This window comes from Ursus arctos, unplaced genomic scaffold (genome assembly GCF_023065955.2).
Source record: "Ursus arctos isolate Adak ecotype North America unplaced genomic scaffold, UrsArc2.0 scaffold_33, whole genome shotgun sequence".
In the NCBI taxonomy this organism is placed as follows: Eukaryota; Metazoa; Chordata; class Mammalia; order Carnivora; family Ursidae; genus Ursus; species Ursus arctos.
In genome coordinates this window covers 32,516,983-32,536,654 of record NW_026623019.1, presented here as the reverse complement: position 1 = coordinate 32,536,654, position 19,672 = coordinate 32,516,983, and positions in this window count along the sequence as shown.

Here is a 19,672-nt window from a genome sequence, read left to right as displayed (position 1 = left end):
CCCTGCCGCCCAACCGCCAACAAAGCCGCTAGGGGCGCCGCTCTTTATTCAGGGCAGGAAAATGGGCAGGGCCCTCCGAGCCATGGCAACATTCCAAGGCCCAGCGCTCCAAAACACTGGGGCCCACGCTCCCACTTGCCATCGCCCTCAACTCGGCCCACAACTCCGCTCCTCGCACAGCTGGTGGATCGGGCCTGCCGGCCTCCTGGGCGCTAACCCTAACCCTAGGACGGCCCCTGAGGTTCCCTTCCTAAGGGGCCTGGTGCCACAACGCTGGGGATTGGGACCCCCAAGCCCCAGCGCCGGATGCACCCTGCCGCCCCGCCCCCACGGGCCGCTAGGGGCACCGCCATTCATTCAGGGTGGGAGAACCAGCAGGGCCCTCCGAGTCCCCGCTGACCTTCGAAGGCCCCCTGCGCTAAAACGCTTGGGGTCATGCTCAGGCTCGCCAGCGCCCTCACCTCGGGGCAACCCTCCACGGGTTGCACAGCCGCTGATTGGGTTCACCGGCCTTCTGGGGGCTAACCGTAACCCTAGATTGACCCCCGAGCGGCCCCTCCCAATAGGCCTGGCGCCGGAAGACCAGGGATTGGGGACTCCAGAGCCCCAGCGCCGGACTCACCCTGCCGCCCAGCTGCCACCCGGGGTCTTGGGGTGCTGCCATTATTCAGGGAGGGAGAAAGGGCAGGGCCCTCCGAGACACGGTGACCTTCGAAGGCCCCCGCACCAAAACGCCCAGGTCCACGCTTCTGCTCCACAGAGACCTCACCTCGACCCACCACTCCTTTCGCTGCAAAGCTGGCGGATTGAGCCTGCTGGTGTCCTGGGGTCTGACCCTAACCCTGGGTCAGCCCCCGAGGGGCCCCTCCCAAGGGGCCTGGTGCCGCAACGCGGTGGATTGGGAACCCCTGAGCCCCAGCGCCGGACTCACCTGCCGCCCTGCTGCCACCCAGGCCGCTAGGGGCGTCACGAGTCATTCAGGTGGGAGAACTGGCAGTGCCTTCCGTTTCCCCTGCGACCTTCGAAGGCCCCCCGCTCAAAAAAGTTGTCTCCCACGCTCCTGCTCGCCAGCGCCCTCACTTCGGCCCAACCCTCTGCGTGCCGCACAGCGCTGATTGGGTTCACCGGCCTCCTGTTGGCTAACCGTAACCCTAGATCGACGCCCGAAGGGCCCCTCCCAAGGGGCCGGGCGCCGCAAAGCCGGGGATTGGGGATCCTGAGCCTCAGCACCTGACTCACCCTGCCACCCAGCCGCCACCCGGGGGTTTGGGGTGCTGCCGTTCATTCAGGGTGGGAGAACGGGCAGGGCCCTCTGAGTCACGGCGACCTTCAAAGGCCCCCCATGCCAAAACACCCGAGCCCACACTCCCACTCACCAGCGCCCTCACCTCGGTCCGCCACTCCAGTCTCCACACAGCTGGCGAATAGGGCCTGCCGGCCTCCTAGGGGCTAAACCTAACCCTAGGTTGGCCCCCGAGGGGCCCCTCCCAAGGGGCCTGGCGCCGCAACACCGGGGATTGGGGACTCCCGAGCCCCAGCGCCGGACTCACACTGCTGCCCCGCTGCCACCTGGGCCGCTAGGGTCGCTGCCGTTCATTCAGGGCAGGAGAACGAGCAGGACCTTCTGAGCCACCTGCGACCATCGAAGACCCCCCACGCCAATGTGCCTGGTCCCACGGCCCTGCACTCCAGCGCGCTCATCTCGAACTACCCCTCCGCTCGTCGCAGAGCCAGTGGATCGGTCCTGCCAGCCTCCTGGGTGCTAACTCAAACCCTAGGTTGGACACCAAGGGACCCATCCCAAGGGGCATGGCGCCACAATGCCAGGGATTGGGGACCCCCGAGAACAAGCGCTGACTCACCCTTCTGCCCCGCCGCCACACGGTCCGCTACAGGCACCTCAGTACATTCAGTGCGGGAGAACAGGCAGGGCCCTCCTAGCCCCCGTCGTCCTTCAAAGGCCCCCCACGCCAAAACGCTTGGGCCCACACTCCCGCTCGCCTGCGCCCTCACCTCGGCCTTCCCCTCCACTCGCTGCACAGCGGGTGGAACCGGCCTGCCGGCCTCCTGGGGGCTAAGCCTAACCCTAGGTCGGCCCCTGAGGAGCCCCTCCCAAGGGGCCTGGCGCCGCAACGTGGGGATCGGGGACCCCCGAGCCCCATCTCCGAACACACCCTGCCACCCCACCGCCACCCGGGCTGCTAAGGTCGCTGCCAGTCATTCAGGGCTGGAGAACGGGTAGGGCCCTCCGAGCCACCAGAGACCTTTGAAGGCCCCCCACGCCAAAAAGCTTGGGCCCACGCTCCCGATCGCCAGCGCCCTTACCTCGGCCCGCCCCTCCTCTCCACGCACAGCTGGAGGATCGGGCCTCCCGGCGTCATGGAGTCCCACCCTAACACTAGGTCGGGCCCCGAGGCGCCCCTCCCAAGGGGCCTAGAGCTGCAACGCTGGGGATTGGGGACCCCCAGCCCCAGCGCCGGACTCACCCTGCCGGACCGCCGCCCCCCAGGCCGCTAGCGCCGCCAGTCACTCAGCGCGGGAGAACATGCAGGGCCCTCCACTCCCCGGCGACCTTTGAAGGCCGCCCGCGCCAAAACGCTTGGGCCCATGCTCCGGCTCACCAGCGGCCTCACCTTGGCCCGCCCCTCTGCTCGCCGAACCGCCGGCGGATCGGGCCTACCGGCCTCCTGGGGGCTAACCCTAACCCTAGGTCGGCCCCCAAGGGACCCCTCACAAGGGACCTGGCGCTGCAACGCCGGGGTTTCCAGACCCCCAAGCAACAGCCAGGACTCACCTTGTCGTCCCGCCGCCACCCGGGCCGCTAGGGGCGCCACCGGTCATTGAGGGCGGGACCACGAGTCGGGCCTTCTGAGCCCCCGACGACTTTCGAAGGCCCCCTGCACCAAAGCGCTTCGGCCCACGCTCCTGCTCGCCAGCACCCTCATCTCGGCCCACCCCTCCGCTCGTTGCAGAGCGGGCGGATCGGGACTGCCGGCCTCCTGGGGGCAAACTCTAACCCTAGGTCGGCCATCGAGGGGCCCATCCCAAGGCGCCTATCGCCGCAACGCCTGGGACTGGGAACCCCCGAGCCCCAGCGCCAGACTCTACCCTGCTGCCCTGCCGCAACCTGGGCCGCTAGGCGCGCTGGCCGGTCATTCAGGGCGGGAGAATGGGCAGGATCTTCCGAGCCCCCGGCGACAATCGAAGGCCCCCCAAGCCAAAACACTTGGGCCCACGCTCCCGCTCGCCAGCGCCCACAACTCGGCCTGCCCCTCCGCTCGCTGCACAGCCAGCGGATCGGGCCTGCCGGCCTCCTGGGGAAACCCTCACCTTGGGAGGCCCCTGAGGATACCCTCCCAAGGGGCCTGGCGCCAAAATGTGGGGATTGGGGACCCCCGAGCCCCAGCACCGGACTCACCTGCTGCCCCGCCGGCGCCCGGGCCACTATGGGCGCAGCCGGTCATTAAGGGCGGAAGAACGTGTAGGGCCCTCTGTGCCCCCAGAGACCTTCAAAGGCCCACCGCGCCAAAACGTTTGGGCCTACGCTACCGCTCGCCAGAGCCCTTACCTCAGCCCGCCCCTCCGCTCATGCACAGCTGGCGGATCAGGCCTCCCAGCCTCCAGGGGGTAACCCTAACCCTAGGTCTGCCCCCGAGGGGCCCCTCCCAAGGGGCCTGGCCACGCAATGCAGTGGATTGGGAACCCCCGACCCCCAGCGCTGGACTCACCCTGCCGCCCCGCCACCACATGGGCCACTAGGGGTGCCGTAAGACATTCAGTGCGGGAGAATGGGCAGGGCCCTCCGAGTCCCGTCGTCTTTCGAAGGCCCACAGCGCCAAAAGTCTTGGGCCCATGCTCCCGCTCGCCAGCGCCCTCACTTTAGCTCGCCCTCCGCTCAGCGCACAGCCGGCGGATCGGGCCTGCCGGCCTCCTGGGGGCTAACCCTAACCGTAGGTTGGCTCCCAAGAGGCCTGGCACCACAACGCCGGGGATTGGGTACCCATGAGCCACAGCACCAGACTCAACTTGCTGCCCCCAGGCCACCCGGGCCGCTAGGGGCGCTGCGCGTCATTCAGGGCGGGAGATCGGGTAGGGCCCTCTGAGCCTCTGGTGACTTTTGAAGGCCCCCCGCGCCAAAACGCTTGAGCCCACGCTCCCGCTCGCCAGCGCCCTCACCTCGGCCGGCCCCTCTGCACGCCGCACAGCCAGCGGATTGGGCCTGCCGGCCTCCTGGGGGCTAAACCTAACCATAGGTCGGCCCACGAGGGCCCCTCCCAAGGGGCTTGGCGCCTCAACGTGGGGATTGGGGACCCCCGAGCCCCTGAGCCGGACTCAACGTGCCGCCCTGCCTCCACCCTGGCCGATAGGGGCGCCACCGGTCATCAGCGCGGGAGAACGGACCGGGCCCTCAGAGCACCCAGAGACCTTCGAAGGCTCCCCGCGCCAAAACCCTTGGGCCCATGCTCCAGCTCACCAGCAGCCTCACCTCGGCCCGCCCCTCCGCTCACCGCACAGCTGGCTGATCGGGCCTGACGGACTCCTGGGAGCTAACCCAAATCATACATCGGCCCCCGAGGGGCCCCTCCCAAGGGGCCTGGCACTGCCACGCTGGGGCTTGGGGACCCCCGAGCACCAGTGCAAGACTCACCCTGCTGCCTCGCCGCCACCTGGCCCGCTAGGGGCGCCGCCGGTCATTCGGGGCTGGAGAATGGACATGGCCCTGGAGAAACCGGCGACATTTGAAGCCTACCGTGCCAAAATCCAGGGGCCCACGCTCCCACTCGCCAGCGCCTTTACCTCGGCCCGCCCACCTCTCGCCGCCCAGACAGAGGATTGGGCCTGCTGGGTTCCTGGGGGCTAACCGAAACCCTAGGTCGGCCCCGTGGGGCACATCCCAAGGGGCCTGGCTCTGCAATGCGTGGGATTGGGGACTTAGAGCCCCAGAGCAGGACTCACCCTGGTGCACTGTCACCACCCGGGGCGCTAGGGGCGCAGACATTCATTCAGGGTGGGAGAACTGGCAGGGCCCTCCGGACCCACGCCGACCTTTGAAGGCGCACCGAACCAAAACACTTTGGCCCAGGCTCATGTTCACCAGCACCCTCACCTCTGCCAAACTCTCTGCTCGATACACAGGTGGTGTATCGGGCTTGCCGGCCTCCTGGGTGCTAACTATAAGCATAGGTTGCACCCGAGGGGTGTTCCCAAGGGGCCTGGCATCGGAACGCTGGGCATGGGGATCCCGAGTCCAAGTGCCAGACTCACCCTGCTGCCCTTCAGCCACCCGAGCCGTTAGGGGCCCACCGGTCAATTGGGGCAGGAGAACGGGCAGGGCCCTCCGAGCCGCCACTGACCTTTGAAGGCCCCCTGTGCTAAAACGCTTCGGCTCATGCTCAGGTTTGCCAGTGCCATCACCTGGGCCCAACCCTCTGCGTGCTGCACAGCCGCTGATTGGGTCCACCAGCCTCCTGGGGGCCAACTGTAACCCTAGATCGACCCCGAGCGGCCTCTCCCAAGGGGCCTGGCGCCGCAAGGCCGGGGATTGGGGACCCCGAGCCTCAGCACTGGACTCACCCTGATGCCGAGCCACCGCCCGGGGGTTTGGGGTGCTGCCGTTCATTCAGGGCGGGAGAACGGGCAGGGCGCTCCGAGACACGGCGACCTTCAAAGGCCCACCACGCCAAAATGCCCAGGCCCACGCTTCCACTAGCCAGCACCCTCACCTCGGACGGCTGCTCTGCACACCGCACAGCCAGTGGATCTGGCCTGCCGGCCTCCTAGGGATAACCCTAACCCGTGGTCAGGCCCCAAGGGGCCCCTCCAAAGGGGCCTGGTGCTGCAACGCTGGGCATTGGGGACCCCCGAACCCCAGCGCCGGACTCACCCTGCTGCCCCTATGCCACCCGGGCCTTGAGTGGCGCCACCGGTCATTCAGGGAAGAACAGGCAGGGCCCTCCGAACCCCCGGCGACTTTCGAAGGCCCCCCACGTCAAAACGCTTGGGCCCACGCTCCTGCTCGCCAGCGCCCTCACCTCGGCCCTCCGCTTGCATACCACACAGCCAGTGGATCTGGCCTGCCGGCCTCCTGGGGGCTGACGCTAACCCTAGGTCAGCCCCGAGTGGACCCTTCCAGGTGGCCTGGCGCCACAACTCCAGGGATTTCGAACCCCCAAGCCCCAGTGCTGCACTCACCCTGCCGCCCCGCCACACCCGGGCCGCGAGTGGCGCCGCAGGTCATTCAGGGCGAAAGAACAAGCAGGGCCCTCCGAGCCGCCGGTGACTTTCGTAGGCACCCACACCGAAACGCTTTGGCCCACGTTCCCGCTCGCGAACGCCCTTACCTCGGACCGCTGCTCCGCACACTGCACAGCCAGCCGATCGGGGCTGCTGGCCTCCTGGGGTCTAACTCTAACCCTAGGTCAGTCCCCGAGGGGCACCTCCCAAGGGGCCTGGCACCGTAACGCCAGGGATTGGGGACCCCTGAGCATCGGCGCAGGACTCACCCTGCCGCCCCGCCACCTCCTGGGCCACTAGGGGCGCCGACGGTCATTCAGGATGGGAGAAAGGTCAGGGCCCTCCGAGCCCCGGTGACCTTCGAAGGCCCCCTGCGCCAAAACGCTTGGGCCCACGCTCCCACTCGCCAGTGCCCTCACCTCGGCCCACTGATCAGCTCACCACACAGCCAGCGAATAGGGCCTGCTGGCCTCCTGGGGGCTAGGCTAACCCTAAGCCTAGGTCGGCCCCCGAGTGGACCCGCCCAAGAGGCCTAGCTCCGCAAGCCAGGTAATGTGGACCCCCGAGCCCCAGTGCCGGACTCACCCTGCGGCCTTGCCACACCCGGGCCGCTAAGGGCGCCACCAGTTATTCATGGCGAAAGAAGGGGCAGGGCTTTCCAAACCCACAGAGACATTCGAAGGCGCCCCGCGCCAAAATGTTTGGGCCTACGCTCCCGCTCGCCAGCGCCCTCACCTCGGACGACTGCTCCGCAGACCGCATAGCCAGCCCATCGGGCCTGCTGGCCTCCTGGGGGCTGACCCTAAGCCTAGGTCTTCCCCCAAGGAGCCCATCCCGAGGGGCCTGGCGCCGCAATGCCAGGGATTGGAGATCCCCGAGCTGCAGTGCAGGACTCCCCCTGTCACCCCACCAGCAATGGAGCTGCTAGGGGCGCCGCTGGTTATTCAGGGCAGGAGAACTGGCAGGGCCCTCCTAGCCATGGCAACATTCGAAGGACCAGGGCACCAAAATGCTGGTGCCCACACTCCCGCTCCACAGTGCCTTCACCTCGGCCCACCCTTCTGCTCGCTGCACAGTGGGTGGATTGGGCCTGCCGGCCTCCTGAGGGCTAACCCTAACCCTAGGTCGGCCCCCCAAGGGCCCCTCCCAAGGGGCCTGGTGCCACAACGTGGTGGATTGAGGGACCCCGAGCCCCAGCGCCGGACTCACGTGCCACCCTGCCGCCACCCGGGCCGCTAGGGGAGCCACGGGTCATTCAGGTGGGAGAACTGGCAGGCCCTTTCGTTTCCCCTGTGACCTTCGAAGGCCCCCCGCTCAAAAAGTTGGCTCCCACGCTCCTGCTCCCCAGCGCCCTCACCTCAGCCCGCCCCTCTGCTTGCTGCAGAGCCAGTGGATAGTGCCTGCCGGGCTCCTGGGGGCTAACCGAAAACCTAGGTCGGCACCGTGGGGCACATCCCAAGGGGCCTGGCTCTGCAATGCTGGGGATTGGTGACTCAGAGCCCCAGAGCCAGATTTACCCTGCTACACTGTCGCCACCCGGGCCACTAGGGACGCCGCTGGTCATTCAGGGTGGGAGAACGGGCAGGGCGCTCCAAACCAGCACCGACCTTCAAAGGCACCCCGAACCAAAATGCTTGGGCCCAGGCTCATGTTCACCAGCACCCTCACCTCGGCACAACTCTCCGCTCGACGCACAGGTGGTGTATCGGGTCTGCCGGCCTCCTGGGGGCTAATCTAACCATAGGTCGGCCCCCGAGGGGCCCTTCCCAAGGGCCCTAAAGCAGCAACGCGGTAGATTGGGGACCCCCGAGCCCCAGAGCCAGACTCACAAGCCGCCCCGCCGTCACCCAGGCCGCTAGGGGTGCCGTGGGTCATTCAGGGTGGGAGAACTGGCAGGGCCCTCCAAGACATGGTGACCTTCGAAGGCCCCCTGCGATAAAACGCTTGGGCTCATGCTCAGTCTCGCCAGCTCCCTCACCTCGGCCGAACCCTCCGCATGCCGCACAGCCGCTGATCGGGTCCACCGGTTTTCTGGGGGCTAACTGTAACCCCAGATCGACCCCTGAGAGCCCCTCCCAAGGGGCCTGGCGCTACAAAGCCAGGGATTTTGGACTCCGAGCCTCAGCACCTGACTCACCCTGTCGCCCAGCCGCCACCCGGGGGCTTGGGGTGCTGCCCTTCATTCAGGGCGGGAGAACGGGCAGGGCCCTCTGAGACACGGTGACCTTCGAAGGCCCCCTGTGCCAAAACGCCCAGGCCCACGCTCCCAATCACCAGCGCCCTCACCTCAGTCCACCACTTCACTCTCCACACAGGTTGCGAATAGGGCCTGCCAGCCTCCTGGGGGCTAAACCTAACCCTAGGTTGGCCCCCGAGGAGCCCCTCCCAAGGGGCCTGTCGTCTCAACGCTGGGGATGGGGACCCCGAGCCCAAGTGCCAGACTCACCCTGCTGCCATTCAGCCACCCGAGCCGCTAGGGGCCCACCAGTCAATCAGGGAAGGAGGATGGTCAAGGCCCTCCCAGCCCCCGCCGACCTTCGAAGGCCCACTGCGCTAAACACTTGGGCTCATGCTCAGGCTCACCATAGGCCCTGGAGAAACCGGTGACATTTGAAGCCTCCCGCGCCAAAGTGCAGGGGCCCACACTCCCGCTTGCCAGGGCCTTTACCTTGGCCTGCCCACCTCTCGCCGCCCAGCCAGAGGATTGGGCCCGCCGGTCTCCTGGGGGCTAACTCTAACCCCAGGTCGGCCCAGGAGGAGCCCCTTCCAAGGGGTCTGGCGCCGCAACGCTGGGGATTGGGGATCCCCGAGTCCTAGTGCCTGACTAACCCTGCCGCCCTACCACTAACGGATCCGCTAGGGGCGCCGCTGCTTATTCAGGGCAGGAGAATGGGCAGGGCGCTATGAGCCTTGGCAACATTCGAAGGCCCAGGGCGCCAAAACGCTGGGGCCCACGCTCCCACTCGCCATCGCCCTCAACTAGGCCCGCAACTCCACTTCTCACACAGCCAGCAGATCGGGCCTGTCGGCCTCCTGGGAGCTAACCCTAACCCTAGGATGGCCCCTGAGGGTCCCTTCCTAACGGGCCTGGCACTGCAACACCGGGGATTGGGGACCCCCAAGCCCCAGCGCCGGATGCACCCTGCCGCCCCGCCCCACACAGGCCACTGGTGCGCCAACGTTCCTTTAGGGTGGGAGAATGGGCAGGGCCCTCCAATCCCCCGGCGATCTTCCAAGACCCCCGCGCCAAAATTATTGGCCCACGCTCCAGCTCTCTGGCGCCCTCACCTCGGCCTGGCCCTCCGCTACCGCACAACTGGCGGATCATGTCTGCCGGACTCCTAGGTGCTAACATGAACCCTAGGACGGCCCCAGAGGGGCCCCTCCCAAGGTGCCTTGCGCTGAAACGCATGGCATTGGGGACCCCCAAACCTCACTGCCAGACTCACACTTCCACCCCGCCACCACCCGGGCCTCTAGGGGCACCAGTGGTCATTCAGGGCGAGAGAACGGGCAGGACCCTACGAGCCTCTAGTGACGTTCAAAGGCCCCCTGCGCCAAAACGCTGGATACCATACTCCCGCTTGCCAGCGCCCCCACCTCGGCCCACTCCTCCATTCGCTGCAGAGCCGGCGCATCAGTCCTGCTGGCCTAGTGGGGTTTAACCCTAACCCTAAACCCTAATCCCTAACTTTAAACCCTAAACCTTAACCCCTAATCCTAATCCTAATCCTAACCCTAACCCCTAACACTTACCCTAACCCTAACCCTACCCTAAACCTAACGATAAACCCTAATCCTTAACCCTAAACCCTAACATTAACACTAAACCCTAAATCCTAACAGCTAACCCTAATCCCGAAACCCTAAACACTAAACCCTAACCTTAACCACTAACCCCAAACCCCAAACCCTAACCCTAAACCCTAACCCTACCCTGACCCCTACCATACCCCTAACACTACCCCCTAAACCTACCCCTTCAGCTAACCCTACCCCTAACCCGTAACCTAACCTTAAACCTAACCCTAACCCATACCCTAACCAGTTCTCTAACCCTAACTCTAACCCGTACCCTAACCTTACCCCTAACCTGTACCCTAACCCTAACCGTAACCCTAACACGTACTCTAACCCATACCCTAACCCGTACCCAAACTCTAACCCTAAACTGTACCCTAACCCATAACTTAAACCGTACCCTAAACCTAACCGTAACCCTAACAAGTGCCCTAACCCATATCCTAACCTTAACCCAAAAACCCTAAACACTGACCCTAACCCATACCCTAACTCGTACCATAACCCGTACCCTAACGCTACCCGCACCCTAACCGTAACCCTAAACCCTAAACCGTAACCCGTACCCTAACCCTAACCAGTACCCTTACCTTAACCTTAACCCATACCCTAAACCGTACGCTAACCCATACCCTAACCCGTACCCTATCCCTAACCCGGACCCTAATCCATACCCTACCCATACATAACCCTAACCTGTACCCTAACCCATACCCTAAACCTTAACCGTACCCAATCCCTATCCCTAACCCGTTCCCTAACCCGTACCCTAACCCTAACCCTAAACCGTAACCTAAACTGTACCATAACCCTAAATTTTACCCTAACCCTAACCCGTACCCTAACCCTAACCCGAAGCCTAAACCGTACCCAAATCCGTACGCCAAAACTAACCCTAAACCATACCCTAACCCGTACCCTAAACCATACCCTAATGAGTACTATAACCCATACCCTAAACCTAACCCGTACCCTAAACCTAACGCATACTAAAACCCTAACCCTAACCCTAAACCCAAACCCTAAACCCTAACCCGTACCCTAAACCCTAATCTGTACCCTAACCCATAACCTCTAACCTGTAACCCCTAAACCCAACCCTAACCCATACCCTCTCCTTCCCCTAACCCTAACTCATACCCTCACCCATAACCTAACAGTAACCCATACCCTAACCTTAACCCGTACCCTAATCCATACCCTAACCCCGGGGATTGGGTACACCTGAGCCCCACCACGGGACTCAGCCTGCCACCCCTAAGGAAACCATGCCCCTTGGGGCGCCGCAGAGCATCCCGTGCAGGAGAACTGGTAGGGCTCCCCTGAGCCCCCAGCGATCCTCGGCGGCCCCATACACCCCAACCCTGAGGCCCATGCTCATCCCGCCCCACGCCTTCCCTTCAGTTTACCACCGAGCTCGTCGCAGAGCCAGCAGATCAGGCCTGCCGGGTTCCTGGGGCCTAGACCTGACCCTAGGGGGGCTGGGTAGGGCCCCTCCCCTGGGGCCCGGTGCCACAGCCCCAGGTACTGGGGACACCTGAGCCCCACTGCAGGACAAAGCCTGCCAGCCCGCAGGAAACCGTGCCCCTTGGGAGGCTGTAGAGCATTCAGGGTGGGAGAACCAGGAGGGCCCCCAGAGCCCCCAGAGAACTTCGGCGATCCCTAAACCCAACCTTGAAGCCCATGCTCACCCCACCCCATACCCTCACCTCAGCCTGCGGCGGAGCTCGCCACATAGTGGGCAGATCTGGCCTGGGGGGTTCCTGGGCCCCAACCCTAACCCTAGTTCATCTGTGGAGGGGCCCCTCCCCAGGAGCCTGGAGCCGCAGCCACGGGAATTCGGGACACCTGAGCCCCACAGCAGGACTCAGTCTGCCACCCCGCAGGAAACCGTGCGCCTTGGGAGGCCATAGAGCATTCAGGGCTGGAGAACCAGGAGGGCCCTCCTGAGCCACCAGTGAACTTCAGCGGCCTCCCGCACCCAAACCCTGAGGCCCACGCTCACCCTCCCCACACCCTCACCTCAGCCCGTGTAGCTAGCCATACAGCCAGCAGATAGGGCCTGTGGGGCTCCTGGGGCCTAACCCTAGCCCTAGGTCGGCCACAGGTGTGGGGGCCGCCCTAGGAGCCTTACACCACAGCCCCGGGGAATTGGGATACCTTGCCCCACCGCAGGACTCAGCTTGCCACCCGACAGGAAACTGTGCCCCTTGGGGCTCTACGGAGACTACGGGGCATGAGAATTTGGGGAGGTCACCAGAGCCCGTCCCCATCCTTTGGCAGCCCACCGTGCCCCAACCCTGAGGCCCATGCTCACCCTCCCCCATGGCCTCCTCTCAGCCCTCCACAGAGCTCGCCGCACAGCCTGCTGATTGTCCCTGCCGGGCTCCAGGACCCTAACCCTTACCCTAGGTTGCCCACAGAGGTGCCACTCCCCAGGGTCCTGGCACCACACTCCGGGGAATTGGGGACACCCAAGCACACCTTAGGACTCAGCCTGCAGCCCACAGTAAACTGTACCATTTTGTGGCACAACACAGCATTCAGGGCAAGAGAATTGGGGCACCCCTGAGAGCCCCTTCTGGTGAACCCCGACCTTTGTGGGCCCTTCCGGATGAAACCCCAAGGCTCACACTCACCCGCCATTGTGCCCTCATCTCACTCGGCCTGGGAGTTCTCTGAGCACTGGGCAGTTCAGACCTGCTTTCTCTTGATGCCTAACCTAACCCTGGGTCTTCTGCTGAGGGTCCCTCCCCGTTTGCCTGCCTCCAAGGCAGCAGGCATTGGGCTCACCTCTGCACAACTAGAGGACTCAGCATGCCCCACAGCAGGAAACTGTCCATTTGGGGCTGCAGCAAGGATTCATAGGAAAATCGGAGGGCCCCCCTCAGCCCATCCCAGGCAACCCCCACTTTCAGAGATCTCCCCAGATCCAATTAGTAGCTTCACACTGACCTTTAAACTTGCTCTGCATGGAGATCTTTTGAAATTCTCCACACTTCCAACCGATGGCATCATCCAGCTTCAGTGCCTTACCCAGCTTTAGGTCTTGAGATGGATTAAAATGGGAAGTCATTTCACTGATGATGACGTACTGGTGACCAAAAGATACATGCATAAATGCTTCCTATCACTTGGCTTCAGGGAAATGCAAATCTAAACCCCTATAAATGCAATATCACACGAGGCCGAATATCTAAAAATAAGAAGACATGAGACTGTACATGTTGGAGAGGATGTGGAGAAACGGGAACCCTCTTACAGCCCTGTATGAATGCAGTCCAGTACAGCCACTCTTGAAAATGGTACAGAGTTTCCTCAAGAAGTTATAAATAAAGCTACCCTATGTCCCAGCAATTGCACTACTGGGTATTTACCCCAAAGAGACAGAGGTAGTGAAGACGGGACACATGCACCCCAGTGTTCAGGACAGCAATATCCATAATAGACAAACTGTGGAAGGAGTGCAGATGACCATGGATAGATGAATGGATAAAGAAGATGTGGATCATATATATAATGGAATATTACTCAGCCATCAGAAAGGATGAATACTTACCATCACACCGACCTGGGTGGAGCTGGAGTGTATTATGCTGAGTGGAATAAGTCAATGAAAGAAAGACAATGATCATATGCTTTCACTCCTATGTGGAATATCAGAAACAAGGAAGAAGACCATAGGGGAAGGAAGGGAAAATAGAATGGGAAGTTATCAGAGAGGGAGAAAACCCATGATGGACTCTTAACTATCGCAAGAAACTGAGGATTGTTGGAGAAGTTGGGGGGGGCGTATCTGGGTGAGTAGCATTAAGGAGGTCATACGATACAATGAGCACTGGGTGTTACACACGACTGAAAATTTATTGAAGACTACATCTGAAACTAATGATGTACTGTAAGTTGGCTAATTGAATTTAAATTAAAGAACAAAAGACCTTGAATAAACAATACTAAACATTTGTATGGAACCACTAAAGATTCCGAAAAGACAGTGCAATGTGGAAAAGAAAAACAAAGCTGGAGGACTCACAATTTCAGATTTCAGGTTATACTACAATGCTGAAGTCATCCTAACAAGAGCGTACGGCACAAAAATAGACACAGCGACCAAAGGAACAGGATACAAGTTCAGACAGAAACCCACAATTATGTGGTCCATGAATCTTATACAAAGCAAGCAATGATATCAAAAGGGAAATGGATGGTCTCTACAACAAATGGTGTTGGGAAAACTAGACAGCTACGCACAAAATAATGAAATTAAACTGCTTTCTTACACAATACAGACAAACACAAACATTTTCAAGACCTCAATATAAGACCTGAATCCATAAAAATCCTATAGGAGGGAAGACAGTAACTTCTTGAAATGGACCATACCAACGTTTCTCTAGACTGTGTCCTGAGGCAAAGGAAATGAAAGCAAAAACAAACTATTGGGAATACAGCACAATAAAAAGTTTCCCACGGCAGAAGAACAATGAAAACGTAAAAATAATAAGACAACCTACTCAAAGGGAGAAGATATTTGCAAAGATCATATGCAATAAAGGGATAGTGTCCAAAACATATACAACTGATACTACTCGATCCCCAAAAAACAAATAATCCAGTTAAAAAATAGGCAGAGGACATGGACAGACATTTCTCCAAAGAAGAAATACAAATGGCCAAGAGTCCCGTGAAAAGATGTTCACCATCACCCATCATCAGGAAAATGTAAATCCAAAGGACAATGAGGTAATACCTCAAACCTGTCAGAATGGCTAACATCAAAAGCACAACAAAGAGCAGCTGTTGGGAGGATGTGGATAAAGGGGAATCCTCGTGAACTGTGGGTGAGAATGCAAACTGTGGTGGCCACCGTGGAAAACATTATGAAGGTTCCTCAAAAAATTAAATATAGAACTACCCTACGATCCAACAATCACACTACTCGTATTTACCCAAAGTATAGGAAAACAGTAACTTAAAAGGATACGTGCACCCCTATGTGTCTTGCACCATTATTTACAATATCACAATATGGAAGCAACCCAAATGTCTGTAGAAAAATTGACAAATGAGATGATAGATGTGTGTATTCACACACACACACACACACACACACACACACACACACACAATGGAGTATTAATCGGCTTGCAAAAGAATGAAACTTTGCCATTTGCAGCCACATGGATGGAGCTAGAGAGTATTATCCTAACTAAAATCAGTCAGTCAGAGAAAGACAAATCCCATACGATGTCACTCTAATAGGGAATTTAAGAAAAAAACAAAAATAAATAACTAAAAGAGAAAAAGGAGACACACCAAAATACAAACTCTTAACAATAGAGAACAAACGGATGGTTACCAGAGAGGAGGTGGATAGAGGGATGAGTGAAATAGATGAAGGGGATTAAGAGGACGCTTTTCTTGATGACCACTGAGTAATATATAGAATTACTGAATCACTCTATTGTACACCTGAAACGAATGTAACACTGTATGTTAGCTCTACTGCAATTAAAATAAATTTTTAAAAAAGAATTTTCTTTCAGGAACCTCTTTGAAAAAGCTTTTCCTGTGCAATGTGCATAAGCCCTACTTGGGAGGATTCACTCTACAATAATTATTCACTCCATTACTCAAATTCAGATTTCACTGAGTTCTTACTGTGGCTCCCAGCCCACGGGAGCCATGGTCCTTTTCTGTCCAGGCTCAGCACCTATGCATTCAAGATTGGAAGTAGAGACACATGTCACTTCACAGTCCAGAAAGCTATTATTGTTTCTGTTTCAGTGTGAGAGAGTCACAGACTTTGGGACAGGTTTCAGAGCAGGTTTATTCTGGATCCTGGATCTCTACTTCAATGTTCATTGCCTGGATCCATTTGGCTAATAGGTTCCCTGTGGATGGGCTTGCTTCCAAGCACATACATGGAAGATGCAACGGTGGGTGGGCTTGGTGCGGGACAGGAAGAAGACCAAAAACGGACAAGGGTCCGACACTCCCCTGATCCAGGAACTACTATGGGATAGGGTATGGGAGGTAGAATCCATGCGAAACTCCAAGGTCACCAGCCGAACACAGGAGGCACAGGTCAAGGGATCTCGAGATGCAGGGGGTGAAGGCTGCTCTGAGCTACCTCTGGGAGGAAGGGAGGGAGGGAATGAGAGGGAGACACTGCCTGCCCCTGGCCCATGCAAGCTGCCCACTGCTCCGACACGCATCCGTCTACACAGCTGACACACAGCCTGGGCTCAGGATGGGCTGGCTCGGGTCCCTCAATCCCAGCTGGCCCCAGGGCTCAGAGACATGCTGAGGGAGATGAGAGGGAAAGCTGCCCCACCCAGGTCATCCCCTCCTTGAGCAGACAGCCCTTCAGAACTGCTAAAAAATACTCACTAACGGGGTTGAAAGACATGCCATGAATGAACTAAGGCATACAGATATGTAAAATAACATTCATTTTTCAGTCCAGAGATGTCATCTCAGGAAGATGGGAGAGCTTCCCTGAAGAAGACTGAGGGGAGGGCAGGCCATGCTGAAAAGGGAGACATGGCTCTCCTGATTGGGGACCTGCAGCCCCCTTCCAGCGCAGGGCATCATCCTCGCATCACACGAGATCCATGGAAGTGTTCCATCAGGGCCAGATATTTGTCTCGAGAAGGCTACCCTGGCATTGGACTGCACAGGGCAACAGGGACGAGGACCAGATGGAGGACAGACAATACCCCGGAGGCCATGGGGCAAGAGCAGAGGCACATGACCTTGAAGATGATGATGAAAAGCAGGAGGTGGCAGCATGGAGCCGGCCCGAAAGTACCATGGCAGCAGTGCCCACAGCTACACTGACTGGGTGCCTTCTGTGTCAGGTGTGGCTGACTTCAGTGGGCTCCAGACTAGTCCTGACCACAAGTCTAGGAAGTGTGCACCACCCCCGGCCTCCTCTCCCCTTGCAGCTGCTAGGAATCACGGTCACAGACCCTGGTCAGGAAGTGTGCACCACCCCCGGCCTCCTCTCCCCTTGCAGCTGCTAGGAATCACGGTCACAGACCCTGGTCAGGAAAATAAGATAATGGATTCCTGTCTCATATCAAAATCAAAAGAACTATTCAACTTTGGACACAACAACTTCTTGCAAGCCAGGTCTCTAAAGGCAAAGGAAATAAAAGCAAAAATGAACTATTGGCACTTCATCAGGATAAAAAGCTTCCGCTCGGCAAAGCAAACGATCAACAAAACAAAAAGGCAACCTATGGAATCGAAGAAGAGATCTGCAAATGATATTACAGATAAAGGGCTGGTATCCAAGATCTATAAAGAACTCCTCAAACTCGACACCCAAAAAATGGGCCGAAGACACAAAGAGATACTTCTCCAGAGAAGACATACAAATGGCCAACAGACACATGAAAAAATGCTCCACATCACTTGCCATCAGGCAAATACAAATCAAAACGACAATGAGATACCACCTTACACCAGTTAGAATGGTTAAAATTAACAAGGCAGGGGGCACCTGGGTGGCACAGTGGTTAAGCCCCTGCCTTCGGCTCAGTGCGTGATCCTGGCATTATGGGATTGAGCCCCTCATCAAGCTCCTCCGCTATGAGCCTGCTTCTTCCTCTCCCACGCCCCCTGCTTGTGTTCCCTCTCTCGCTGGCTGTCTCTGTATCTGTCGAATAAATAAATAAACTCTTTTTAAAAAAAGGAGGGCACGTGTCATAATGAGCACTAGTATTATATGAAAACAATGAATCATGGAACACTACATCAAAAACAAATGAAGTACTGTAGGGTGACTAACATCATTTTAAAAAAAGAGAAAGATATGAAATCCATACAGGAAAACTGTCACTATTTGAAAATGACATGAAATCCCGAAAGATTCCACAAAAAAAAAATACTGTTAGAATAAACAAATTCAAGAAAGTTGCAGCATATAAAGTCAATATAAAGACCTGTTGTCTTTATTTTTTTTTCAGATTTTATTTATTTATTTGACAGGAAGAGAAAGAGCATGAGCAGGGGGAGTGTCAGAAAGAGGGAAAAGCAGACCCTTGCTAAGCGGGGAGCCCAACACAGGGCTCGATCCCAGAACTCTGGGATCATGACCTGAGCTGAAGGTAGACGCTTCACTTACGGAGCCACCCAGATGACCCAACTTCTTGCATTTCTGTATAATGATGACCCACTTTCGCACAGAAAAATTAAAAATGCAACGCCATTTACAATTGTATAAAAAAAATCTAGAAATAAAAGTAACTAAGAATGAGAAAGACGTAGTACACTCAACACATGGCAGAAAAGAAATGAAAAATATGTGTGTCGAGGGGGGCAGAATGTATGGGTCAAAGATTTGGAAGGCAACACAAACAAATGGAAACATACGCCATGCTCCTTAACTGGAAGAGTTAATTATGTGAACATGTCCATCGTACCCAAAGCAATCGACACATGTGATGAAATCCCTATCTGAATTCCAGTGGCATTATTCGAGGAAATAGAAAACAGTCCTCAAACTTGTATGGAATCACAAAAGACCCCAAATACCCAAAGCAACCTGGAGAAAGAAAGGTGCAGTCAACACACTCCTGGATTTCAAGCTAGATTACAAAGCTGTTGTCTTCAAACCAGGATGGTACTGGCATAAACACAGACACCAGGTCAGTGGAACAGAACAGAGAGCTCAGAAACTTACCCACATGGAGATGATCCTAACTTACAACACAGCAGCAGAAGATATGCCATGAGGGAAGGACTGTCTCTTCAGTGAGCGGTAACAGGCAAACTGGACACTAAATGCAGAAGAATATAACTGGGCCACTTTCTTACACCACACACAAAATTTTTAATGGATGAATGATTTGAACATAAGACCTGAATCCATAAACCTCCAAGAAGACACAGGTAGTAAGTCTCTCGACATTGGTTTTGGCAATGAGTCTTCAGATCGGACACCAAATGCAAAGGCAACAAAAGCACAAATAAACAAGTGGAACAACATCAAACTGAAATCTTCCACACAGCAAAAGAAACCAGCAAAAACTTAAAACACCACTGACCCAATAAGAAAAAAATATCTGCGAATCATATGTGTGAGAAGAGGCTAATATCCAAAATACACACAACAGTCATAGAAATCAAAACAAAAAAAGAACTATATAAAAAAATGGGAGGAATATGTGAATAGATACTTTCCAAAGATGGCACACAGGTGCCAACAGACAGAAAAAGTTGTTCAACTTCACTAATCATTGTCAGGGAAACATCAGTCAAACCCACAATCGGCTATCTTCTCACAACTGTTGGAACAGCAATTGACCCAGAGACAGACACCAGGTGGGGTCAAGGGTGTGCAGACGAGGAGACACTGTGCACTGCTGGTGGGAATGGAAATTGGTGCAGCCACTGTGACAAACGGTATGGAGGTTCCTGAAAAAAATAAATACAACTACCCCATGACCCAGTAATGGCTCTACTGAGTATTGATTTGGAGAACACAAAAATGCTGCCTCAAAAACACAGATGAACTCCCACGTTCACTGCAACATTACTCTCAAGACCCAGACATGGAAACATAGACCTTGGGGGCCTTATGCCAAGTAACTCAGACACAGAAAGACCAATTCCAGATGCTCTCATG